This window comes from Equus przewalskii, chromosome 6 (assembly GCF_037783145.1).
Source record: "Equus przewalskii isolate Varuska chromosome 6, EquPr2, whole genome shotgun sequence".
Lineage (NCBI taxonomy): Eukaryota > Metazoa > Chordata > Mammalia > Perissodactyla > Equidae > Equus > Equus przewalskii.
This window is the reverse complement of record NC_091836.1, coordinates 25,984,560-26,011,773: the sequence shown is the minus strand read 5'-3', so window position 1 is coordinate 26,011,773 and position 27,214 is coordinate 25,984,560. Positions and strand designations below refer to the sequence as shown.

The following is a 27,214-nucleotide window of genomic DNA, read 5'->3' as shown; positions in this document are numbered from 1 at the left end:
GAGGTCACCACCTCTGTGAAGCCTTCCTGAGTTTCCCCTCAGCAAAATTAGTACAGAATAAACTTAGGGCAGTAGCTCGGTCTGATAGAAGGGATATAGGCTGGGAATCAATGGACCTGAGCTCATGTTCTGTCTCTGCAATCTGTGAGCGGGGGTGGAGGGTAACCTGGCTTCCGACTCCCCTTTCTGGCTCTCTAACTTTGCACGAGTTACTCTAAAGGCCTCGATGCCCTCAGCTATAAGAGATGATGATGATAAAAGTTGCCTGAGAGGACTGTTGCGGGGATAAAGTGAGTTAATCAGGGTGAAGCACCTGACCCATAGTGAGTAGCCAAAGGTGTTACCTATTATTAGCACAAGGTCTGAGAGCCTGGGTCAGGCCGTGAGGCCTCAGGCCCCGTCCTCGTCATGAAGATGACAGTGAGAGAATGGGGGAGATGGTTCTCCAAGAGCCGTCTGCCCCTCTCACAGAAGGAAGTTGCTCTTCTGCAGCTTTGAGCTCCAGCATGCGGGGAACACAGGGGACAGGGTCTGCACTGTCCCTGATCAGGCCTGGTCCCCAGTCAGTCTTCCAGCTGCCCGCTCCGGGCATGCCTGGTCTTGCGTCTGTAACACCCCGAGGGCAGGCACTGTGGCCAGGCGCACCTGGGCCCAGGGACAAGAACAGCCCACACTTGGCCGGTGCTGCAGGCGAGGGGAGATACACCTGAGGGCCACCAAAATGGTGAGACAACGGGCCTAACACAGGGGAGGGGGCATGACGGAACTGCTTCGTTTCATACATGCTGAGCCCCTTCGCTGGGGTAGATACTGATCCAGGATCTCAGGATATATCAGTGAATAGAACAGAGACCCTCAACCTCATGGGATGTATATTCTAGTGGGAAGAGGCAGACAAGTGACACACTAAATAAGTACATTCTGTACTATGGATAGACGTGCTAAGGTCCTGTGCTAAGGAGAAGTGGAGCAGGAAAAGGGGCCGAGGAGGACAGGGCGGGAGGCAGGACAAGGTGTTGAACAGAGTGGTCGGGGCAGCCTCCCTGACACGCGGGATCTGAGCAAAGACTTGAAGGGAGCAAGGAGTGAGCAACGTGCAGCTGGGGAAGAGCATCCTGGGCAGGGGGAACAGCGAGGGCAAAGGCCTGAGGCAAGAGTGTGCTTGGTCTGTTCAAGGAGCCACAAGGAGGCCAGCGCACCTGGAGCGGGGTACCTCCAGGGCCTGCGAGGCTGTGGACTGAGAGATGATTCTGGAGCAGAGAGACATGCCATTGGCCTTGAGAGGTGCATGTTCTCAGGTGAATAAAAATAGTAATGATAGCCACTAACTACCTTCTCGAAGTGTTCAGGGGTCAAAGTACTTCTGCCCAGAACAGGGAGCTCCTCTGGGTACACTCAGATTCCACTGGCAGAGGCTGTGAGCCGGCCCCTTCACTCATAGATCCAAAGTGACCGGCAGAGGTTTACGCCGCCGTCCCCAGGTACGTTTCCATGAAACAGGAGTGCGAGTCAGTCCTTTGAAGCTTTGAAACCAGCCCGAGTCTTTCCATTCTTGCAGATGTGATGTTTAACAGACATCTTTTCCCAAAACAGACCTGTTTGACTGACACTGGAAATCCACTGAGGCAGGTAACCCTCCACCTTGCTGGTCCCCACCAGTGCCCCCGGGAGCTCCTGGGCGGCTGTGCCACCGGCACTTGCGGCCTCGACTCAGTTTGATGTGGAGCCAGTTCCAACGGGCCTCGAACCTGAGGAACCATCCTTGGCTTGCTGAAAAAGTTCCATTGGCACCAGTTCACCTGCTCAGCCTTTGAACCCCTAGTTAGACTGGCAGCCGGCAAAGATGCTGAGCTGCACCCAGAGCACGCTTTCCATTTCATCCATTGTCCCTCCTTGTCACTCACCGTCATCGGGTTGCGTGGTCCCAGCCCAGCTCACTTCCCACATCGTATGATTTGCTCTCCACCTCAGAATGGGCCCCACTGGCACTCAGTTCATCCCCTAGGGAATCAGGGCAGGCTTTGTCACTTTCTCCCCACTTCTCATTTTTTAAATTGTCCCCACTTTGCAATCGTTGTGATAGTTTTCCTCTTGTTCCCAGCACTTACACCACTCACTGCTTTTACACTTTCCAAACATGAAGGGGTTAATGGAATGGTTATAAGATTCCCCAAAACTAAGCACAAACTCAGCAAACACGTGAGAGAAAAACGCCCTAGCATAGGAAGCCTCAATGACAGACAGGCGTTAAGGACCTGGGTGCAGCCGTGAGACTGTATTGCCCTCTGGCACGTAGTGTTGTTCATGTCCGTGAAAGTCTGGAAATAGAAAGTGCACAGGTGGAGGAGCTTTTATCCTTTGTTGTAAGAGGCAGCTGGCCCTAAGCCCTCCTTCCCAACCCTTCCTGGTTTCCACCTCAGCTCACGGGTCAGCATCTCACCAGCTTCTGGAGCCGGGGGATGCAGCGCCGGGCCAAGCTGCTTCAGCCCCATGGCTGCTGCTGGGCCGTCTGTCTCAGGGGGTGCTGGCTAGTTCTCTGGGTCTGTTTTTTCCTCTCTTTCCTTTATCCCCTTGTCCTGAATCTCTTACCTTTCCTCCTATATGCAAGAAATAAGCACGCTAAAATAAAATGGCAAACTGCCCCTGAGTGAGCCCTAAGCAGCCTCCACTCCAGGCCTGGCTTTGGGACGGGTGACACCCCACAGGAGATGGGCTTGGGGCTTCAGTGACTGCTCTCGACACTCCCTCGTTTCAGTGAGCAGTGGGCTAGGGTGGAAGGCATGGGGGGGGGGGGCGCATTGAGTAGTAGCTGTAATAATAACCTCTTATTGTTGGTGTCAGACCCTCCTCTCATGTAGTACCTGCCAGCCTTACAACATCCCTATGATGTGGATATGCTGATCCCACTCTAGAAAGAAGGAACTTGAGTGCAGAAAAGTGAAGCGCCTTCACTCGTTCATTCATTCATTCATTCATTCATTCACAAAGTGTCTATGTTAGCTACTGGCTAAGAATTAACACTCAAGCCCAAGTCGGCTGGATTCCCACTAACTCATGCTTCCTTGACCTTGCACCTCAGAGAACTTGCCTTCCAGCCAAGGAGACCCACAAGTCCACATTTCACTGCAACTCACAAAATGATGTTAAACACTTGCCATGTGCTCTGGGAGCTCAGAGCAAGACGCGATTCCAAGGGGATGTGGGAGGCACACACAAGAGGCGGCGTTTGCATGGAGGCTGGAACACACACCCTGCTGAGGAGCCTGCAGTCCAGCCCAGGGGCAGGGGGGGCTATGATATGTTCAGGGAGCAGCATGTCCTGGGTGGTGAGCATATATGAGGCCTGTGTTATGAATGGGAGCTTGGACACTTCAGGCCCCGCACGGCAGGACAGCATCTTACAGGGCCTCTTCCATGCCCCTGGTCCTCAGTGGTCCTCAGTGCTGGGTCAGACTCAGAGCCCCAGAAAGCCCACCCCTCTGAAGCAAGGCTGCAGGCGGAAGGGCTCCCGTGGGTCCCTCTCAGCACTGTCTCTCCAGCAGAGGCCGTGAGGCTACTCTGGCTGCCTCCACCCCCCCCCTTCCATCACCCCACTCCCCCGCCCTGCAACATGTTCCTCCTGGGCTCTATGCCTATGGAATCAGTGCATGCAATCATTTATTCATTCCACATCTACCAAGTGATACTGAACAAACCACTCGGGATAAGACTGGGTCAAGACAGACACTCCCCGTCCTCAGGGAGCATATACTTAGCAGGGAAATGCGTGTGTAGAAGGCAATTGCAGTACAGTGGTATGCAGTCAGCCCCAGGTGCTCTGGGGCATGTACAAGGGGTGTGTAGCCCATCTGAGTGGTCCCTGAGGGGTTTTCAGTGAAAGTGATAGATAGCTGAGATGCAACCTGAAGACAAGATGTTAACGGAGGAAGGGGGTGGGGTGGGAAACAGAGATCCAGCCCATCACAGGCAGGGGGAGCCTCCTGTGCAAAGGCCTGGAGGAGAAGCAAAGAGAACCAAGGTGGATGAGGGAAGGTGAGGGACAGGACTGGACACGTGGGCAGTAGCCTCATCGTGACGAGTCCCACAGAACTGTAGCAAGGAGTTGAGTTTTCATGCTGACGGCAGCACAGAGCCATGGCAGGGTTTTAAGAGAAGGAGCGACAGAATCACAGAGTGCTCTAACGGGGTGAGGTCTGAAAAGTCATCTGGCCACAAGTCCTCATTTTGCACAAAGAACCCAAAACTTAGAGAGGGGAAGCAATGGGCCAGGATCACTCAGCTGAACTGGTTAGAAGGTCTCCTGACTCATAGCACAGTGCTCAGTACCCTGGGCCACGGTCTAACTCCCCGTTAGGGAGGGATCTGAAGGTGCGCGAGAGAAAGGGCTCACGCTCATTCCTGGGGGTCTGGGTGTGGCACCCCCCGTTGCTGCAGGTTCCCCACGGAGCCCTGGGAGGGTCTGCTCCTGCAGCCCCAGCTTTCCTGCTCACCTGCTGGGCAGTGGCTGTGCCCAGGGGCCCCAGGGGCCCCAGCGCCCACCCTCCATCTCTATCCCGGGGCAGCCCTGGAGACCAGGCTCCAGGACAGCTCTTGGTCCAGGCCAGTGGGACTGGAGAGTTTAAGGTTTGTGAAGCATTTTCTGTCACTGCCTCATGAGTTATTTAGTAAATGAAGATTAATTTTACAGCAATAAGTAAAACCTCAGAGGGGAAGGGCAGTGGGGGAGAGGGGTGCCAGCATGCACAGCGTGGAAGTCCCTGCCCCGGAGGCAGGGGTGGCTGGGCGGGGTCTTATGTCAATTTGCTCTCATACTCGGCACCCCTGGGGCCTCTCGTAGATCTGGTTCAGGAAGCTGGTGGGGTGGCTCAGGCACATTGCACGGGAGCTGGATTCAATACCACCCTCATGAGGAGGCAGGGGCAGGACAGGAAGAGTTGCCCTCTCCAAAGTTCTAGAGGGTTCTAGAAAGAACCTTGACCAGGAGTCAAAAGGTTGGGTTCTGGTTCTGGCTTTCCCACTGATGGACTGGGCTCCCTTCATTTTCTTGGATGTAAAATAGGATTATCGCTACTTGCCCTGTCTACTTCATGGGACAATGTGCCAATCAAATGAAAAGGTGGATTTGAAAGCACCGGCATAAGCTATAATAAGGTCATGGCAGTAGAGAAAGGGACTAGGGTGGTGACGGGGCTGTCGCTGGACAGCTTGGACCATCACCTCACCCCTCTGGGCTTAGTTGTGTACCGCTTGGAGCCGGTGTGCTGATTAGATGAGACGCTATGTTAAATGCCTCGCACGGTGCCTGGCACAAAGAGTGCTCCACAGACAGGGGCTGTATTTGAACTATTGTTATTTCCGTCATCGTCATCATCACTAGTAAAATGCAGTCCTTTCCAGCCCTTGAATTCTTCAAAATGTCCCTGGTCACAGTGATCCTCCTCCCTTCCAAAGAGGAGGCCAGCCTCGGGCCCTCGCAGCCCCCGTCCTGCCCCCGCCACCCCCAGCAGCCCCAGCTGAGTTCGCTTGGAGAACTGGTCCAGGGAGCCCTGGGCCAGGGGCTGGAGCTTCTCTGGGCTTGGAGCTGGCCTTTTCTCGGGGTCTCTCGGCCCCACCCCAGCCCTAGGTTCCACCTGCGCTCTAACCTGGCCCTGACTCACCCCGGCCACCCACACCTCTCTGCACCTGAACAGCGCCCTCTCATGACCTTCGTCCTTGCCTCTCTGTGTTCCCTCTCTTTCTCCACTGCGAGCTCTCCGCCCCTCCCTCAGCCGGGCCACCTGCCCTCTGAAGAGTGCGTCCTCCTTATTCCGCTTTTCTCCAAGACCCCTGACCAACAGGGCCAGTGCGTCCTGAGTACAGCGTCCCATCTTGTCCACAGCTAGATGGCTGCTGCTCCACAGCACCCAGCACGGCCCTATGCCCGGACACACTGGTTAGATCTGACTGCCCATCCCTCTCTTTTTCTGCTTTCTTCCTCTTTCCTCTGACTCCCCCCGCCAGGGGTTCTCAGCCTTGGCATTATTGACATTTTGGACCTGATAATCCTTTGTTGTGGGGCTGTCCTGTGCGCTGTAGGATGTTTAGCGGCATCCCTGGCCTCTACCCACTAGATGCTAGTAACAACTCCCTCCAGCCAGTTGTGACAAGCAAATATGTCTCCAGACACTGCCAAATGTCCCCTGGGGGGCAAAATCGCCCCCACCTGAGAACTACCCACCTAGGCCTGCACCCTAAGGCCCCCCATTAGCCTTCTCTCTCTGTGTGTTCCCTCTCACCACCTGTCTCCTCCTCTCAGAGCAATGCCGCCCCTGCCCCCCGACCAACAACACTTTGCAGCGGAAACTGGACTAAGCACCTTCTCTGGTTTGAGCCGCTGCTCTTCTGGCTGCCCAAAGCCAGGGCCACTCAAGGTGGAGACAGAAAATGCAAATTGCACACAGTGAAAGACTTGGCTGGTGCCTGGGGCCTCTCCCTTGTTTTCTGCTCAGATGAAAGGCAGGAAAAGGGGCTGGGCTGAGTGAGGCAGTCTGGGGCTCCCTCCAAACCCCCTCTGTGGATGACAGTGGGGAGGGCAGGAGTGGGGCTGGGGCTGGCCTGGAGGGGGCCTGGTTCCCTCCAGGACAGGAAGCCTGGGCAAGTTCCATGCTCTGCAAAGGTGCAGAAGGCAGGTGGGAGCAGGGTGGAGCCCCTTCCCCGGAAGTCAGGAGTTCTGCGGCCCACGTCTGTTCAGGGAAGCAGCCTGGACGGGCATTAGGCACTTGCAGTCTGATCCCGGAAGGTCACCTTCTGTCTCTTGTCAGAGCCCCTCCTGCCAAACTCGGCCTCTGCATCTGCTTCTCTAGGTCCCTACATGTTTGACGTCCGTCCCTGACACCTGACTTTGGCTAGAGTATCTAGGGGACATTTTCCATTCCTGCAGCATCTCCATGAAGAGCTCAGAAGAACTGCTCATGCCCATTTTAAAGATCCCTCATCCAAGGTCTAGTGCAGCTTCCAGCCTACCTGGTCCCGTCTGGACTGGCCCTTCCCTGCGTCCTTCTCCAGGAAGGGCATTGCTCCCCTCTTCCTGGGGGGCTGCCAACACACCATCTCTTTAACTAGCACCCTCTTCCCCACCAGACCAATTTAATTCAACAAAAATAGATTAGCATTGGGGCTGGGCCCGTGCCTGAGTCGTTAAGTTCGCGCACTCTGCTGCAGGCGGCCCAGTGTTTCGTTGGTTCTAATCCTGGGCACGGACATGGCACTGCTCATCAAACCATGCTGAGGCAGCGTCCCACATGCCACAACTAGAAGGACCCACAATGAAGAATATACAACTATGTACTGGGGGGTTTGGGGGAGAAAAAGCAAAATAATAAAGTCTTTAAAACAAAATGGATTAGCATTACAACTAAGATGTAGGCCCAAGGGCTGTTAAGCTCTAGATGGAGAGCTACAAAGAAATGCCAACCCTTGCCCAATGCATATAAAGTCAGCTGGACAAGCTGACCTCTGAAGGCCCTTGACCTTCACTTGGAGGGCGAGGGCATGTCAGCTCCCATCTCTTTGGCTCTTGGCATTCATGCCAGCCATGCCACCAGAGAGCTTTTCATGAAGCAAAGTTGATCGCAATGCTGACAGGTTTGCAGAGCTGACTGTGTGCCCGTCTCCAGGCCCTGGGCCCCCAGCCACAACACTCTCTCTCCTCTGCCAAAAGCCCTCAACAGCTACCCCCCATGCACAGGCTAAAAGGCAAGCTCTTCACTCTGGCCCCATCCAAACTCATTGCCCCTAAAACCCCTCTGTCCCCCCACCCCATGTAGCCCCTGCCTCCCTGAGGCTCCCTGGCCTCTCATGCTGACGCCTTCCCATGTGCTGTCTCCTCCACATCACATACTTCAGACACATGGTGTCCTTCAGACCCCAGCTCAACTGTGGCCTCCTCTGTGATGGAGTGATCACTCAGTCCTCTGGGCTTCCTCAGCACCTTGGGCTGCTCCTCTTAGGGAATCGTTACTGGGTCTGTACCCTCCTCCTCAAATTGTGAGCCAATGGAAATCAGAAGAGTTCTGGTCAGCCCATCATTACCAAGCACCTGCCATGGGCCTGTTATCCATGCAGGTACCAGAAGTCCAAACTTGAACAAGATCTCGACCTTCAAAGAGCTCACTGTCTAGAAGAGAGAGAGCACGAAAATGGCCAATTTTGAGGAAAATGGTAAATACTATGAGAGAGGTGGGCATCAGGCGCTAGGGGAGCCCAGACAAGGGCTAACTCACCTGTCCAGGGCAATACCCAACCTGAATTCAGAAGACCATGGAAGAAGTCATTGGGCCAAAAAAGGAAGTGGCTCAGAAGGAGGAGGGGCCCTGCAGAGGGCCTGGCATGCACAAAGGTGCAGAGCGTGGGGTGTCAGGAGATACGAGCTTCCATGATGCCAGAGAGGTTGAGCAAGAAGATGTTCATACAAGAGGCAGGAGGGGTGATGAACTTGAGACGCCATCTCCATTAGGATCGCTTTTGGCTGCATGTAACAAAAAGTCGTTGGCAATGGCTTAGCCAAAGTGGAGCGTTGTTTGTCTCATATAACAGGGTGTCCGGGAGCCGTCAGTTCACGGCTGGCCCAGTTGCTAAGAAACCAGACTCCTTTTCTCCTCCTGCTCTGCCATCCTCATGGCTGCAAGACAGCTGCTGCATTTCTGAGCCTCACGTACATCTTTTCAGCAGGAGCAAAGGAGCAAGGGCAGAGGCCAAAAGGTTTGTGCCAATAGAATCTGCCCTTTTGTCATTATTTTTTAATTGTACTAGAATACACATAACAAAAAATTTACCATTTTTTTCCATCTTAACCATTTTTAAGTGTATAGTGCAGTGGCATTAAATACATTCACATTGTTGTGCAACTCTCACCACCATCTACCTCTAGACTGTAATGTTCAAGTTCGGTTTCATCGTGCGAAACTAAAATGCTATACCCATTAAATAACAGTTCCCCATTTTCCCCTCCCCAGCCAAGCCCTGGCAAACATCGTTCTAATTTCTGTCTCTATGAACTTGACTACTCTAGGTACCCAATATCAGTGGGATCATACAGTATTTGTCCTTTTTTGGCTGGCTTATTTCACTTAACACTGTATCCTCAAGGTTCATTCATATTGTAGCATGTGTCAGAATTTCCTTCCTTTTCAAGGCTAAGTAATATTCTGTTGTGCGCGTATGTGTGTACATCATGGGCCCTTAATAAACAGCTACTCAGGTTTGTGCCGATTGAACTCCCTTGTGATTGCCTAGTCAAAGACAAGACAGTGGAGTGATTGCACGGCAGCAGAAATGACCCTGGATTTGAAACTGAAGGGTCAAGCCCTGGCTGCCACTTCCACCTTGTTACCTCCAGCAAGACACTTAACCTGTTGCCTCAACTTCAAATGGCGTTAACAATCGCTTCCCTTTGTGTAAATGCTTCACAGGTTGCAAGGCTCTCCTGCATACATTATCCTTTTTAATCCTTACAAGGACCCTGTGAAGTTGGTAGGGCAGGATTTATTTAATCTCTGTTTTCAAGATGAGAAAATGATCGCTCAGAGAGGTTAAGTGATTTGCCCAAAATACTCAGCTGATAAGTGCCAGAAAGGGCGCTCTGACTTCCTAGGGGTGTGATCTGCTCCTGCCCATCTCTCAGGAAAGGGGGCTGTGGGAATTAAATGAGACTCTGAATGAGAAGGTGCTTTGCAGACCAATGGGCGTTCTTTGCTTTTTCAGCGTCTGTGTAGATTGGGGATTGTCCTCTTTGATCCTTGGGGGATGGGACAAGATGGGGATTTGGTCAAAGAAGGGGGATGGAAGGTCTTTCTCCCCTGGGGGACCTGTGGGTTCAGACAACTGACAGGCCAGGGAGGGTGTTCCCAGCTGCCCAGTGAAGGAGTTAGCGCCCTGGGAGAGGTTTCACCCCTGGGGTCCCCTTTCTCCTGTTCCTCCCTCCAATCACGCCTACTTCCCTGGAACCCGCAGGATCTTTGGCCACAGCTCCCCCGCCTCGCTCCTTCCTTCTCCAGGGCTAACCCCCATCCACTCTGCCCCACCTCCTCTTCCCCCTCCTGCTCCCTACTTTCAAAAGCATAATGAGTTTGATAAGAAATTGTCTCGTTAACAGGATTAGCCACGGGAATCTCTGGTCCCCTCCCATTTGTTCTGTAATGCTCCTGTCTTGTGTCCTGTAATTTTCTGCTGGTGTCAGAGGCTCGGGACCACCTCAGGGATATTAATTCCTACTTGTTCTTTGATCGTGTGACTGCTGATACGCCAGGACGCCCCCACAGCTGCTGGGCCGGCCGCTGAGGCCTTGTGGGTAAATTACAGGAGGCCCTCTGGGACGGTCTCCCTCCGCCCCCTCAGCTTCCAGTTCTGGGGGCAGCAACTAGCTCTAACGACGACGGGCCAAGGAGGCGGATCTAAAGCTGGAGCTTAGGGGCAGAAGGCTGACAAATGAATGCCCCCCAATGTGCTCCTTTCTTTCCCTTTCTACCCTGCACACACACATGCACACACACACACACATGCGTGCAGACACCCCCCTTGGAAGACTCTAGAACGGGTAGTGCAGAGGTCGCTCGGCACAGTGGATGAGAGTGTCGAGCCTTGGCCCTGGGTTCACTTCCTGTGCCTGTGACATAGACAACTGGCCCAACCTCTCTGAGCCTCAACTTTCTCACCTGTACATTAGGGATGATAATACCCATCTGGCGAGATCGTGGTAACACACAGCAGATAGTAGCTGACACATAGTAGGTGCCCAATTAATGCTATTTTCCTTCTCTGCTCTTTCAAGACTGGAATTCAGTGGGAGTGGGGAATACTGTTCTTGGGATTTACCGAGAAATTCTTGTTTCGGTCTTGAGTTACATCCCCAGACTGTTTCCCTGCACCGATTCCTTCTGACCTCTCCCCTCTCAAGTTTCATTCTCTTTACGCATTTTTAAGGACTTACACAAAGGAAACTTTATGGCCCCTTCAACCCAAACCACTAATTAAAAGAAAGCTCAGCATATAGACTGAATCCCAAGAAAAGGCAGCAGGAAAGAAGGAATTGCCTGTCCTATGCCCTAACCTATCCTTGAGGGCAGAGCAGAGAGGCACCCCGAGGAAGAGACCAGATCCAGAACAGTCCAGACCAAGTCCAGAATAGGCAAGAGCGTCATGCTGGGCAGAAACCCAGACTCCGGGTCAACGGGGCATTTTCACAGAGGGCAGAGATACAGGAGGCCGGTGCCCGGAGGAGTGAACCTACGTAGGAGGTAGGTAGGAAATTGCTGGAGTCGGAAGAGGGGAGACTGGAGCTGAATCTCAGTTAATTTGGAAACAGTTTTGTGATCGATTGCACAGAAAGTATCAGAGAGTGAGAGGTGGGAAATTGCACCCGTCTGGTGAATGAGCTCAGAATCCCAAGTGCTGTGTGGAGGCCGGGAGCTGGTGCCACTCTGGGCCAGGTGGGGAGCCAGCATGAGCTCAGGGAGCTGGTGGAGCCAGAGCCATGCTGAGAGGACATGGGCCGCAGACAAGGCCAGCGTCACCACTTGGAACACACACACACACAGGGCATCACGCAAATCATCGATGAAGCCCTGGCTGTGTGCCTAACCTAGTGTGAAGCCTTTATCTACACTTCTCATTTAATGTTTGTATCACCCTTGTCAACAGCTAATATCAATAAACAGACCTGGGGCTGCCAGGCCAGGCCTGTGAGAATCCCATGGGGGATTTGCGGCCTCTGTCCTCAAAATGCTACAGAGACAGATAATCTGAGTTCAAATCACCATTATGTTGTTTTCTATCTGTGTGACCTGGGGCAAGTTTCTGACACTCCATGAGCCCAGTTTCCTCATCTATAAGATGGGGATAGTATTGGCTGCCTCTCGGGATTAAATGAGGCAATGCATGTGAAATACCTAGCACTCTGCCTGGCATGTAATAGAAATCCATGAATGAAGGTACATCCACACCACCCTCCCCTTCTCCTTCTCCTGTGCACTGCCACCAAGGAAGACCAGCCACCAATGTGTTTTTAAAATCAACAATGAAAAGCAAGCGTATGATGAAAGCTGAGTAAAGGGTACAGATACCGCAAGTGAGCAGAGAAAGAGATGATGGAGGGCTGAGTAGGGGGAAGGGAGGCTCCTGGAGAAGCAGGGTGTAATTTAGAGCCAACGGGTGCGGAGGTTGAACAGTGGTGCGGGGAAAGTGAAGGGGCCAGCAGAGCTGGGGCAGAGCACTTATGTAGTCATATTGTTTCAATAAGACTCGCTTTGAGAGCTGATAGGCGCAAATGTTGATGAGCCTGTGGGCATTTCTACCTTTCCTGATAAGGTCCCTGGCTGGCATCGCTGATGTCCCACACAGTCACTGTACTGATTAGCCTGTAAATAAAAAAGAGAAATGTCCAGAAGAGGAGAATTGCCTCTGCTGTTTGAGTAACATCAGAGGATTTTTAAGGGTTCTAAGAAGAGGGACTCGGGAGCAATCTAGAACCACCGACACGAGGGGTCACTGCAGGCTCCTGAGTGGGTTGAAGTAGACATAGTTGGAATCCTTCCTCCCCAGAAGCTGTGTAGTAATAACAGTGAGAGCCATTGTTTATTCAGTCAATGTGCAGGGGCTGGGCTAGGCGCTTTAATTCTTGTGACGACTCCAACTCTGTGTGATTGGTGCTATTAGCACCATTTTATAGACAATGAAACTGAATCAGAGAGGTCACGTAATCTGGGCAGGATCACACCAATGGAGCCAAAGTCTGTCTGACTTCAGAGCCCAGGTACTTAGTCACTTTAAAAGACTGAGAGTCAGGCACTCATTCATTCATTCATTCATTCAAGAAATATTTATTGAGCATGACCGCATGTAGGTGGTGTGCCCGAAACTGAGCCCAGAGCAGTGAACAGGCAGGCGGCCCCTGTCCTCATGGAGGTCATGGTCTCATTCAGCAGTGTGCACTGGGCCTTTACCAAGTGCCAGGCTTGGGCTGTGCTAGTGACTGGGAGGCAGAGGTGATGGACCTGCCAGCTGCTCTTGTCCTTTGGGGGCTCTGGCCACTCATCATGGGAGCATTTCTTTCTGCAGCGTGTGGACACTGGGAGCCTCTGAACCAGGCAGGCCCCAGGGTGGGAAGGTGGTGAATCAGGAGGCAAACAGAGGAAGGACAGAGGGATGGTCTCCACTGCCATCCCAGTGGCCTTGGAGCCACATCAGATGACTTTGAGAAGTCACAGTGCTATGTCCCTTTTAGCCACACCCACTTCTGGGACACTGTGAGACCAGCTTGCTCATTCTCCATCTATACCCACCCCATTGTCACCAAACAGAGAGACCGAAGGAAGGAATAGGACGAGAGACAGAAATGAGCATCCGTGAGGCGCCTCTTCTGCAGCAGCTCCTTGTCCCCAGTACCCCTGTAAGTGGTCCTTGGTACCACTTTATAGGGGAGGAGGCTGAAGCTCAGAGAGTTTCCTCTCCGGGATTTGCCTCCAGGTCACACAGCTACTAAGGGACAGAGCCAGCACTTCCGGCTGCAGATCCAGGGCTCTGCTTGTAGTATATTCCCAGCCCTGGCCCAAGGGTAATGGGGGTTCAGAAGAGTGGCGTGTGATTCTAAGGAACCTGCGTTCTATTTAGGAATACAAGAATGACCCACACGGAACGGGTAGGACCAATGCGAATGTGAAATTTGAGGCTCTGGGTGCCAGGCTCTGGCCCCACAGCAGGAGCCATGAACTGTCTGGAGAGGGAGAGAGGGTCTGCATTTCAGAAACGCCTTGCTGGGGTGCAGGGGAGGTGAGCAGCTCTGCCTCTGGGGAGGAAAGAGTGAGCACGCCCAGGGCAATGCGGTGTCCTAGAAAATAGCACAGCAAAAGCGTGGTTGGGACTTGCCCAGCTCTGACTTTATGATCTGGGGCAAATTGCTTTGAGTGTGCTGACTCTCAGTTTCCTCATCTATTAGAGGGAGAGAAAAAAGCCTCTACCTCAATGTAGCAGGGACTGAAGGAGACATCACATGAGGAAGAGTCCTTGGCACAGTGCCTGGCATCCACCCCTGGTCCCGAGCCTTTGCCTCAGAGCAGGGGCAGGGCCTGCAACGGGCCTGGACCCAGCCCTCCCTGCCCTCAAAGGGCTTACCATCTAGGGTGGTGCCAGGTCTTTGGGGACTCTGTACCCACTTCATCACTGCTGTGACAAGTGTGCGTGGAAAGAGGGCACGAGACAGAGAGATCTTGGGCAGGTTTTTCTTGAGGAAGGGAGTGTGAGCCGGGCTCTAAGGGGCAGTCAGACTGAACTTTGGGAAGGAGGTGGATAGCGTCCCAAGTAGCAGCAGGGCTTGCGGGGGGAGGAGGAAGGAGCTGGCGCTCTAGAGGAGGGCCAGGGTGGCTGGAATCCCCAAGGACCAGAGCTGGGGCCAAACGGGGCTGAGGCAGGATGGCAGGCTTTGGCTGCTCTCTTAAGGATTTTGGTCTTTATCCTAAGAAAAGTAGGAAGCCTTGGGATGATTTTCAGTGTGATCAGATGTCCATTTTAAGAGGATCTGGCTATAGTGAGGGGGATGAGTTAGATGAGACTACAAGTAGGGATGGACACATAGTAGGTAGGCCCTTGATACATAGTAGGCCCTTTATGGTACCCACAGGGTGCTGTGGGGAGAGTCTGCTCACTGGGGAGGGAGCTAGAGCAGGGAGTGAAGGCTCCACCCCAGGCCCTGGGATCAGAATGGATCTCCTACTCTGCCTGTCACAGCAGAGCCGCCCAGGATAAAAGAAAAATCCCAGCTACTCGGTGGCCTATGGGGGCGGTCATTCCAGGGGAGCAGCAGAAAGGTGGGGGCCACACCTTAGAGGTGAGTGCTGGGTGGGCAGTCACCATCCACCCCCCTCGGGCCCAAGGACACAGGGTCCCCCTCCCCACCGGCCGCCTGGCTAGTGGGGTTCTGTCAAGCAGGGCAGCCTTTCCGAATTGTAATAACAGTTATTTCTATTACACCATGAGCATCTGACACACAGAGCGAGGAGCTATGAAGCCCCCCAGCGGGTCCCATAAAAGTGGAGGTGGGGGCTCTGGGGAAGGGCTGGAGGCTGCGGCTGGGGCTGCACTCCGCCATGTGTAGCGGGAGGAGGACGGGGAAGAAAGAGCCTTATTTCAGCACCCTGTTATTATGGCATCTTGTTTTCCTAGTTTGTTCAACAAACCTCTCTCCCCTTGCCTCTCCCCCAACTCGCCTCTCTTTTTTTCATCTTCCTCTCTCAGCAAATCCATTTAAATGCAATTCTATTCTTAAAGCGCCCCTCTCATGCATGTCTAATGAATGTCAGGGAAATGCTATTACAATGGGGCTGAGGAGGATCCGATAGGCAGTGTGTGTACAAGTCATTTGAAAGGAAGCCTGGGAGCGCTCCAGTTTTATTACAGCATAATTAGAAATAAAATCTTGTTGCAAGAGGAGAATGAGAGATGTGTGCTAATCCTGTGGTGGAGGAAGATAGAGCTGTATTTAGAGAAAAGGACTCAGGGAGAGAGAAAACTAGCCACCATCCTCCATCCCCCTCCACCAAGACTCTCCCACTGTTCCCCTCCCTGAGCTGCTCCATCCTCACACGCCCTGTGCATCCCAGCTCCCTGGGGCCGCTCCAGAGACAGTGCTGACGCCCTTCTAGATCTCGGCTGCCCAAAGTCTGCCAGGGCCCCAGGGGAGCCGAGCCTGGTCCCTCCTGGGAAATCCACAGCCTCCCACCTACTTAAGAGGCCAGTTTGTGGGCCATTGGGAGGAGGTGGAGAGCGGTCAGCAGACCCCTGCACTTGGAGGCTGAGACCCAGGTCAAGTTCTGCGTCCCCTCCTTCCGAGAGTTATGCATTCATTTGTTCATTCATTCATTCATTCATTCAACAGCTACTAACTGACCACCTAGTGTATGCCAGGCACTGTGTTGGATTCATTCATTAACTCATTTAATTCTCATAGGAAACAGGTTCAGAGAGGTTCAGTGGCTCGCCCAGCATCATCCAGCTAGAAAGGGGATCACAGCTCAAACCCAAGCCCTCCTGACTCCAGAGCCCAGCTTTTTCTGCTCCACCATGCTATCAACTGGCTGCGTCCTCCTGAGACCTCAGACACCCACCCATCCAGTAACTCCATCTCCTGTGGAGCCCAAAAGGCAGAGATAAAGATGGAGGGACTGGGCTAATCCCTCTGATGGGCAGAAATGGGCATCACCCCATAGTTCCAGGCCTTCCTCTTTGACCGCTTGCCCTCTCACCTGCCAAGGTAGCGGTAGAGGAGGAAGGACAGAGGCCACTCCCAAGGCCTCCTGGGGACACATGTGGTGTGTTGTGCCACCCATCAGGAGCCTGGCACACCAAGCCCCAGCCCAGCCTGGAGTCACGCCTTGAAGATGAATGTGAGACCCTGGTGTCTTCCCAAGCACCTGGGAGCCCCCATGCCGGAAAGCAGGCAGGTAGACCCATCACCTGTCACAGGGAGATTACTCAGTTGTGAAACCCCCCTCCAGCTTGGCTCCCTGCTTGAGCCCCAGCTTCAGCGTCACCCTCACTCTGCCAGCTGGCCAGGAGCGGGGCTGCGTTCCTGGCTCCACATATGCCCCAGACAATCTTGCGTGGCAGAGGTCCCACCTCCCATCCATCTAATCTCCTCGGGCCCCACATATGTCCACCCTGCCTGGTGTCCACTCCATGGGGAAAGAGCAGTGGGCCCAGAGACAGGAGGCTTCTCTTGACATCTACACTCTAACCCAGATGAGCTGTGTGACCCTCTGTGCCTCAGTTTCCTCAAGTGTCACATGTGATGGATCAGGTTTGAGTGTTTGATAGCGCGTGCAGATGAAGCCCTACCTTGGATCACAGGCCCATGCCCAGGGCCGGTTCCCTGCCCACCTAGTCCCTGAGCAATGCCTCCCACTGTTCCTGGCACCTGATGCCCACCGAGGGGTCTCAGCTCCGTCTCTCCCCACCCCCTCACGCTCTCACTTTCTGAACCCAGCCTGTGCAGTACACCTGGTGACCCTGAGGAGTGGCTTGCCTCTGTCTGCCTCCCCATCCCTACCCTAAAGTCCCCACCCAGTGTCTTCACAGCACAGGCCCAACTCGAGAATCTTAGCGCTGGAAGGGTCCTCAGGGAACAGCATGTCCAGATGAGGAGTGTATTCATTTTCTAGGGCTTTCATAAGAAAACACCAGACTGGGTGGCTTAAACGACAGAAATTTATTTCTCATCGTTTCAGAGGCTGGAAGTCCGAGATCAAGCTGTCAGCAGGTTTGGTTTCTTCTGAGACCTCTCTCCTTGCCTGGCGGACGGCCCCTCTCTCACTGTGTCCCCACACAGTCTCTCCTCTGTGTCTCCTCCTCTTCTTATAAGGACACCCGTTCTCTTGGATTAGGGCCCCACCTTTATGGCCTCATTTGACCTTAATTACCTCTTTAAAGGCCCTATCTTCCAATACAGTCATATTGGGGGTTAAGGCTTCAACACAGCAATTTTGCGGGGCCACAAATCAGTCCATAACCAGGAGGATCTGGGACTTAAAGCCAGCCAGCGCCAGAGCTGGGCCTTGAGGCCAAGTTCCTGACTCACGTGCCGTGTGCCCTCCCTCACGCTGTGAATCTCTCCGGGTTCTTGGGTGGAGGGCTTACAGACCTGGGAGTCCAGCATCCGGGGTGAAGACGAGGCAGGACGGGCCTTGGCTTCCCTTGGGCTGTTCAAACCCAGGCTGCCAGGTACCCCGGGGCCCTCCCCGTCAGCAGGAGCACCAGAAAGAAATGAAAGAAAGGTGCTCTGCAGAGTTGGCCCTAAATAGCTCCCTGTAGTCTGCCCTGGTGCTGGGCCCCCAGACAGGGCTAATTCCTACCAGCCACGAAGTATTGATCACCCCCACCCAGGCTGCCCCGCGGAGCAAAGAGCCGGGAGGAAAGAGGGGCCCTGCTGGTGGGGTGCGTTAGCTCCTTAGTCCTGTGAACGACCCACAGGCTCCGAGGTGTGGGCGGACCACGCTGTTTTTATAAATCTCTATGGGATGGAGCAGCAACTGGCAACCTGTATGGATTGCGATGTCTCTTTTGGAATTGGGAGGCCCCTGGGGGCCAGTCGAGGCACTTGGAGGCCCTGGCATCCTGAGGCCGTCTCGGGAAACTTGGCCTGTGACAGGCCAATATCTCTTCTCTTCCAAGACGGACTGAATGGTTTTTCTGACCCTGGCCAAAGCCTGGTCTCCATGCGAAGCTCCCCCCATGCCTCCCCACCTCTCCTGCCCCCACTCCATACCTCCTGTCACTGGGGCCTTCCTTGTAGGGGTGAGGCAGGCGGGCAGAGCAGGAAACCCCTCCCTCAGCCTCTGGTTTTCCTGCTGTAAGAAGGCATGTGACTCCAGGAGCCAAGAAGCATCTCTACTGCCAGGATTCAATCATTCAACACAATATCAACACATCCCTGCACTCCGTGCATGTGTTATGGACACGTATGCCCTGTGCTTTTCCACACTTCGTATTATGGCACTAACCCCTCCTTACACATCTACGGTACGGTATATGTCACAACACCCTTTCATAGTCATCGTTCCATGGACATTATGAAAGAAGCCTATAAGCCGAGCTCACCAGGGGTTAGTGTCCCCAGTGTTGGGATGAGAGAACAGAAGCCCAGAGGGGTTAAGGGATTTTCCTAAAGTCACACAGTTGGTAGGTGGTGGATCTCAAATCTCCCATTTCTGACTCCAAAAACAATGCTCCCTATAGCACCCATTGAAGCATCCGCTTCCCCAAGCTGCCAGCCCCCACTCTGTCCCCTGCAATGCCCCACAGGCCCCTGCAAGTGCACCCAGCGGGAGAGGTGGCAGCCCCCGCACTTGGTGCCCTCACAGACACACGCAGCCGCCTGCCCATGAGCGCGCCTTCCTCACACATGGCACCAGTCAGGGCAAGGTTTCGTTGCTCCCTAAATCTGAGTCCTCCCCAAACAGATGACTGTCTCGTACCCCTGACCTCTCACTTCCCTGCACACCAACCTCAAAGGGACATAGCCGTCCACTCTTTCCTCAGTAGCTGTAATGGCTTCGGAAGCTGGTCTCAGCTCACCGCCACCCGTCTGCTCACCAGCCTCTCTGGCCCGGCTAGCGAGAGGGAGAGCGCCTCCAGGAGCAGCATGGGGCCAGGGGCCCGGCCACTGCCGAGAGGGGTGGGAAAGCCCACCTCCCACAGAAGGGGTTGGCTGAAACCCCTCTGAAATGCAACCCGCCCTCTCCTGGCAGCTGGGTTTGGGGAAAACGGCTCTAGGTTTGTGCTCAGGAGACCCTGCTGGGAATCCCGGCTCCTCCACCCGCTGGATGGGTCACTTGGACACGTCTCCGCCTGAGCCTCAGTTTCCTCATCTGTGGAGCAAGAGGAGCAGCCTGCGCCTCCTGGGCTGGTGATGGCGCTTAAGAGAGGGAACACCCGTGAACGTGCCCAGCACGGCGCCCAGCGCAGGGGTGTGCACTGACTCACGCACTCTGGGTTCTTTTCTCCTGAGTTTATGACATGATTTAAGACGCTTCACCGCCTAAGCCTGGATCCCTCTCCCAAACCAAGGCAGACTCTATCCACACGGGCTGCCCAGGAGGGCTGCAGAGGGGAAGTTTACGGCCACAGGCCCCTGGACACAGGTCTTCTTCCTCAAAGGCCCCAGCTATGGGAACCTCGCACGTCTAAGGGACTGGGCGTCCTGAGGGCAGGCAGAGATGGAACCACCCAAGCAGCTCGGTTCTGGGACTCTTCTGCCCACAGAAGGGCAGGACGCCACTCTGCCGCCACCGTGGTACTGCATACCTCTGGTCTGAATCCTGGCCCCTGAGGCTCCGACGTGGTTCCCTCCTGGAACCAGTGACCTCTGTGGCCAGTGGTCCCTCCTCCGGGCGAGGGCAGCATTTCTGCTCCAATCACCTGGTCAAGGAAGGACAGTGGAAGGGAAGACTCAGGCAGGCTGGAGAGGGGGTGTCTGCTTGCCTCTCCTCCCTGGGCCGGCTCCCCTGGTCCCATGTGTCTGAGGAGCTCCTGGGAGTTGAGAGGTCACTCCCTGCGGGGCCCTCCTTCAGAGGAGAAGTCAGCCATAGCTGACACTCGAGTGCCGGCTCCCATCATTGTGTTTACTTCCCTTTTGTTAGCTCCAAACCATCAGTCTTGCATTCGTGGCCCAGCCTGGACTCCACTCAGCTGGGGAACCAAGATGAGGTTCAAAGTGGCCCAAAGGGAGGGCAGTGGCCTGAACCGCTGCAGTGTGGCAGCAGTGATTAGAGGGGGAGAGACCGCAGGGGACAGGTGACCTCGGGACAGTACTCCAGGGCTGAGACCCAGCTGTCCCAGCCTCCTCCACGGCCAGGATTCATTCCTTCTGCCCACGTTTACAGAGCACCCACCACGTACCAGCATGTTCTGGAGCTAGGGTAGAGGCGTGGACTAAAACAGGTCTGTGCTCTCAAAGAGAAACACCACCTGCTCTGAAGACAAAGAGGCAGGGTGAGGAATTGGGCAGGGTGTGGGGCACCATCCAGTTTTGATGGAGGGGTCAGGCAAGGCCTCCCTCAGGAGCTGGGATTTGAGCAGAGACCTGAACGAGGGTGGGAGTGAGTCAAGGAAAGAGCATTTCAGGCACAGAAGGAGTAGTCACAGCAAAGGCCCTGGGGCGGAAATGAGCACACACACGCGGATTTTAAAACCACTGTAGTAGATGATCTCCGAGGGCTCTCGCAGCTCTGCCATTCTTTAAGCTAAGAATTTATCAATTACTGCATGGGAAGGGAACTTAAAGATGACCCAGTTTAGTTCTCTCACTCAATGTTAAATCCTCTATTCAATATTTCAGCCAAGTGTTTCTTCAGCCTCTACTTAAATACCCCTGGTGACAGGAAACTCATTACCTCACAAAGACACTCATTCTAATTCTTTATAATCTTGGCTTAAAGTTTTTTTAAATTTTAATTGTAGGGAAATACACATAACATAAAATTTACCATATTAACCTTTTTAAGTGTTACGTTTCAAGTTCAGTAACGTTTAAGTTCAGTTTCATCTTGTAAAATTGAAACCTTATACCCATTACACAACAACCTTCCATTTCCCCCTCCCCCACCCCCTGGCAACCACCATGCTACTTTCTGTTTCTGTGACTGTGACTACACTAGGTAACTCACATAAGGGGGACCACATAGTATTTGTCTTTTTGTGACTGGCTTCTTTCACTTAGCATAATGTCCTCAAGGTTCATCCATGTTGTAGCAGGTGTCAGAAGGTCCTTCCTTTTCAAGGCTGAGTAATATTCCATTGTAGGTATAGACCATATTTTGCTTAGCTGTTCTTCTATCGGTGGACACTTGGGTTGCTTCCATCTCTTGGCCATTGTGAATGATGCTGCTGTGAACACAGGTGAACAAATAACTCTTCGAGACCCAACTGTCAATTCTTTGGGGTCTGTACCCAGCAGTGGAATTGCTGGATTATATGGTAATTCTGTTTTTAATTTTTTGAGGAACCGTCCTATTGTTTAATCTTGCCTTTGAATGCTTAAAAATAATTATTTTAAAAAGACTAATACGGATATAGTAGAAACAGTGAGGAGCAGTGACAAGAGGTTTGCCAGATCTAAAAACATGCAGAAATGGAGTGGGTTAATCTGGGAAGGCTTCCTGGAGGAGGTAAGTTTAGAGCTGGGATCTGACTTTTCTGAGCTGCAGTTTCCTCATGAGTGAAATGGGGATAAAACTACCTTAGAGGGTTGGGAAGTTTCATTCATTCGTTCATTCTGGAAATATTTATGGAGCACCTATTATGTAACTAGCACTGCTTTCACACTGAGTTAGTGTGGTCACCATCAGCGGGTCACGAGCAAAGGATCCTCTCGATATGACGTGGGTTTTAAAGCATCTCTCTGGCTGCGTGTTGGGAACGGATGGAGGCAGCGCAGGGCTAAAGCAGGAGGCCAGCTAGGAAGCCACTGTCCCTGCTTCATTCGGTAACTCCCTTCCCTCACTAGAGGCTGGAGTGGGAGCTGTCCAATTCACACCATCCCGAAAACCCTCAGCTCCCCGCTCCTCCTCCACCGGCACCGTCTCCCCACCAAACACCCTCACGCCTCCCTGAGGGCAGAGACAGGGCCCACCTTTGCGGAGGGCAGTGTTTCTCCGTCCCGCCCCCTGGGGCTGCCTGGAGCCCCGAGGTTTCTATCAATTACGTCTCCGTGACTCCTGCAGCTCTGGGGAGTCTCCGAGGCCCAGCTCTCTGACCTTTTAGAAAAAGAAAGACAAGATGCTGTCGGCTCACTTGGCACCTGTGTGCAGGGCCTCCGAATCGCCAAGGAGGGTTTGCTTTATTTCCAAGCTCCCGAGGAGGAAGGGGGAGAATTTGCAGGAAGCCCAACCGGGGAGGGGCCGAGAGCCGCGGCAGCCCCCAGCCGTTCTTGTACCTGAGACAGAGCGGCCCACGTGCTGGGGACTTTCACCTGCAGTATTTCCTCTCATTCTCCCAACAGCCCTGTGACTTCAGTCCTATTTATGATCTCCATTTTCCTGAACGAAAAATGGGACTCAGACAAGTTCAGTACGATCATAGAGTCATCAGCTGTCAGACGGAAGGGGCCTTACGAGTCTGTCTAATCCAGCGGTGCTCTGCTCTGGCCTCACATTACATCACCCAGAAAGCCTTTTAAGAATACCAATTTCCAGGCTACAGCCCCAGAGATTCTGAGTTTAATTTCGAAATCTCCTTAGATAATTCTAATGTATAAACATGCTTAAAAACACATGCCTACTCCAGCTCCTCCCTCTTTTTGTGGATGGGAAGATGGAGGGCCTGAGAGAAGACTGGACCCTCCTAACATCACCCCGGATGGTGTCCCAGGGCCACAGTAACAAATCATCACGGCCTGGGTGGCTTGAAGCAACTGGGATGTGTTGTGTCAGTTCTGGAGGCCAGAAGTCCAAAACCAATGTGCGGGCAGGGCCCGTTCCCTCTGCAGCCTCCAGGGGAGGCCCCTGCCTTTCCTCTTCAGCACCTGGGGTTGCCAGCAGTCCTCGGTGTTTCTCAGCTTGTAGAGGCATCACTCCGATCTCTGGCTCCATCTTCACGTGGCCTTTGCCCTGTGTGTGTGCCTGGGTCCAAATTTCCCTCTTCTTATTGGAGTCACAGTGGATTTAGGGCCCACCCTAATTCAGTGTGACCTCATCTTTACTTGATTACATTTGCAAAGATCTTATTTCCAATGAGGTCACATTCACAGGCTCTCGGTGGACATTAATTTGGGGGGGACACTATTCAACCCAGTACACACCCCATCCTCAGTGGCACGGCCAGGATTCCAACCTGGTCTCCTAAGGCCCAGTCTGGGCTCGCCCCACCACACCTGGTGGCTGGGCCCTCTTCATCCCCCTCTTCTCACTAATGGCTTCCATGGAGCCCTCTCCCACCCTTCCCCAGCCCCCAGCACAGACAGCCGCACCTTTCCTGGCGGAAGGATGTTGTCTTCTAACTGTGGAATCCCGGGGGGCAGAGACCAATCCCAGCCTTCTCCATGGAGCCCAGTCAGGGACCTAGGGATGCTCCATCAAGACTTGACAAATTGAGCCAAACTAAATTGGATGGATGAGTCCTCCTTCATGAAGTCGTGAGCACCCCACTGACTGAAGCAACCAAGCGGAGGCCAGCTGACCTTTGTCCCTGTGAGAGGTGCTGTTCTCCCAGGAGAGTCGTCCAACACAGAGCTTTGGAAGAGCATAGGAGGAGGACTAATGGTCCGAGCTCTCCCACTTATGGCTGTGTGACCTTGGGTGGGTTATTTCACCTCTCTGTGCTTTGATTAGTGATAATAATAGTATCCATTTCAAAAGGTTGTGAGGATTAAATGAGATAATGTTTATAAAGTCCTTGGCCTAACATGTAATAGGTGCTCAATAAAGATTTAGCTTTAAAAAAAAAGGAGAGGCCTCCTCCAGATCACCAGGAAAGAGGGCGGTGAAGCAGGCCAGAGTATTCGTAGTAGTAATGAAAGGCAGAGAAGGATTCGTTAACCACACACAGCACCTTCTGTCGTGCACGTGTTCACAGATGATACCACAGCCTTTGAGACGTGACAGTCAAGCAGTGCCAATGGCAGAGTCCACATTTAAACACGGCTCTATGTCTAGTCCTAGAGCCTCAGGGAAAGTGACCTGCACTGTAGACCCATGGGGACACTGTTGGCATTGGGGTGGAACGGTTCTTTCTTACGATGTCCAGCACCCCTGGCCCCTGAGCCACTGTGGGCCCTTAGTAACCCCCTATTATGGTGTCAACCAAAAATGATCCCAGATACTCACTTCCAAATGGCCTTAGGATGGGAGCCAGACGCAGAGGTCCTGGCCGCCGCTCTGTCCTTGCTCCGACTGGACCCAGCCTGGCCCAAGAGGAGGAGCCAAGGATGTGGAGTCGCTGCCTCTACCTGGTCCAGATACAGCTCGTCCCACTGGGGTGCGGAGTGTGGGCTGCCAGACCACCAGGGCTTCCCGCCACAGCCAGCCTTGGAGGCCAGCCTGCTGTGGAGTCCGGGCCTCTCTGAACCCCCCCACCAGCTGGCTGTGCCTCCCCCCTCAACATCGCATACTGCTGGCTCCACAGGCCTCTTGCTCCTTCGGTCCCCAGCAGGGCCCATCATCTGATTCTCATCGAACATGCAGAACTGATGTTGCACAAGTCCCCCCCAGAGGGGATTAACATAATACCCCTGATTCCTCCTTCCCCTCTCTCGGGCTGTGCAGCCCCCTGGCCGCGGCCCGCCTTTGTTTCAGGAGCCATACACTGTATCTGGAAATGTTACTGCAATTAAATATGCACAAGGAGGGGGACAGGGAGGGGGAAAATGAGGACAATGAAGGATGTGAAACATAGATGCAGCAGCTGCTTGTTGCCATAGAAACCCCAGCTCCCCACCACCATCGCTGCCAGCACCCCTCCCCAGCTTACAATTCCAGGAGGGCCAAGGGCACCGCGGGCCTGGGGTGCTGGAGCTGGGGGCGGGGGGGGCACGGTCCAAGCCGTCCAGGCTGGAACACCTGTGGGCTGCCAGGGTTGATTTTGGGGTCTCTTCTGTTTTTCCTCCCTCCGCCCCACTGCCTCTGACCCTGGGGCTTCTGACTGGCAGAAACACCCTCCAGTAGCTGTGCATTCCAGTCCCAGTTACATAATAAATGACGGGAGAGCTTCTGCATTTGGCTTTGGGATGTCACAACATGGAGCCAAAACGGCACATTCAGAGTCTGGCGGGATCCAGACCTTCTCTGTGCTTCTCCGGGTCGTCTCCGACCGCTGGCAGTGAGGCTTGGCTCCCTCCCACCTCCTTTTCGTCTTTTACCCACAGCACTGAGCGGGGTTCTGCATAGTGTGGTCTGTGTGTTGGAGGGGGTCTGGGGGGGGTCTGCACACCGTGTTCCAGAGGCCTGGCAGGCTGCCAGACGGCTGGGTGTTCATGGGCGGATCCCAACAAGATGCTGCTCAGTAGGGACCCGTGTGAAGTCCCAGACCTGGGCCCACATAGCTGGGTGTCCAAGAGTAGAGAGAGGGAAAGTGGCCTGGCAGTGGCTCGCAGACACGAGACCAGGGCTTTAGCTGTGTGCAAGCAGAGCATAAGGCAGTGGTGTAATGGGGCTGTCTCCTGTCTCCCCTCCATCCCCCCAAAAATGAATGCGGGCTTAATGTGGGGGTGGTAGCCCCCCTCCATCCTGTCCTGGTCAGCGAAGGCCAGTTGTCAGATCCCCACCACTTGGCAAAGCACCGGCCACATATGTCTAGTCCTACATGAGGGGTATGGGCGGGAGAATTAGGAGAACTGTGGATAAACCAGTTTACTAACCAGCCAGAGACTAACCAGATTGATGAAGGCATTTGAAACCATATTAAATAAATACTGAAAAAGAAAATCCTGGGGCCAGCCCGGTGGCGCAGCGGTTAAGTGTGCACGTTCCACTTTGGCAGCCTGGGGTTTGCTGGTTCAAATCCCGGGTGCGGACATGGCACCGCTTGGCACGCCACGCTGTGGTAGACGTCCCACATATAAAGTAGAGGAAGATGGGCATGGATGTTAGCTCAGGGCCAGTCTTCCTCAGCAAAAAGAGGAGGATTGGCAGCAGATGTTAGCTCAGGGCTAATCTTCCTCAAAAAATAAAATAAAAAATCAATGAAATAAAATCCTAAGACTGCCAAGCCTGAGGAGAAGTCAAAGGCAACTAGCTGCCTTCCGCTGTGTAAGGGCAGCTGTCAGTGGCACGGGTTTAGGCTGGTTCTGTAGGGCCCCAGCGAGTGGAACCATGACCCGTGGAGGGAGCTATGAGGAGACCAAGTGTGACCGAGGAAGATCTTTCTAAACGTCAGAGCTGTTGACTTTGGAATGGGCCACTGAGCCAGGTAGTGAGTTCTCCAGCCCTGGAGATATTCAAATGAAAGTTGGAGATCCATTGTCAAAGATGTGGTCAAGCACATTCAGCTTCTCAACCCTATACTTCTATAGCATTCATTGTCAGAAAGTGTTCTTTGGTGAGGTCCCTGTCGCCCGGTGGCTGAGATCCTGGACTTGTGCTCCGAGGGGTGGGAGATCACAGAATACTCCTGACGGAAGAGTGAGCCAGTATCAGAGCTCTTGTCGTTGGTTGAGGGGGTCACTCAGCCCCCGGGGGGGAGGAATCGGACATCTAAATGACAGGATTTGAAGGGCATGGGGCTGCCCAAACCGTTTCCCTCTGATGGCCCAACGTTCCAGGGTTAGCCGTCCTTACTGCGGGGTCAGCGTTACCCTCTCCTCGGCAGCTTCCTTCGAAGTCACGTCACTGTGCCGATGCCTAGGGCTGTGCCCGGGGGAAACGGCCGCCCGGGGTCTTCTGTGCCTCGGGGAAGCAGCGAAGGCCCGGAGCACAGAGGGATCCACAGGTCGCTTCTCAGCCTCAGTCCGGCTGGGTCGTGGGTGCGAGGACACCACCGTGAGCTCAGGGAGCCCAGGGGCCCATGCCAGCCCCTCCCCAGCGCTCGAGTCCACCTCTCCCCTTTTTCAGTCAGCTCTGACTAGCTCAAGTTCAGGGTTTGCCTTAGGGCCTTGGACAAGGAGATCCAGTCCACCTCTGGGTGGAGTCATATGTCAGACTCAGCAAAACAGGGGGCCTGCGGCCTGTCGTCCTGGCTTCCCTGCCGAGTCCTGGCAGTA

General features: G+C 53.8%; 1 protein-coding gene across 5 annotated transcripts in view; it reads left to right on the top strand.

The window, feature by feature from the left end:
• The window catches only part of DSCAML1 (DS cell adhesion molecule like 1), a 339,404-nt gene that overhangs the window by 215,193 nt on the left and 96,997 nt on the right, over positions 1 to 27,214 (top strand). The gene's annotated exons all lie outside the window — the stretch shown is intronic.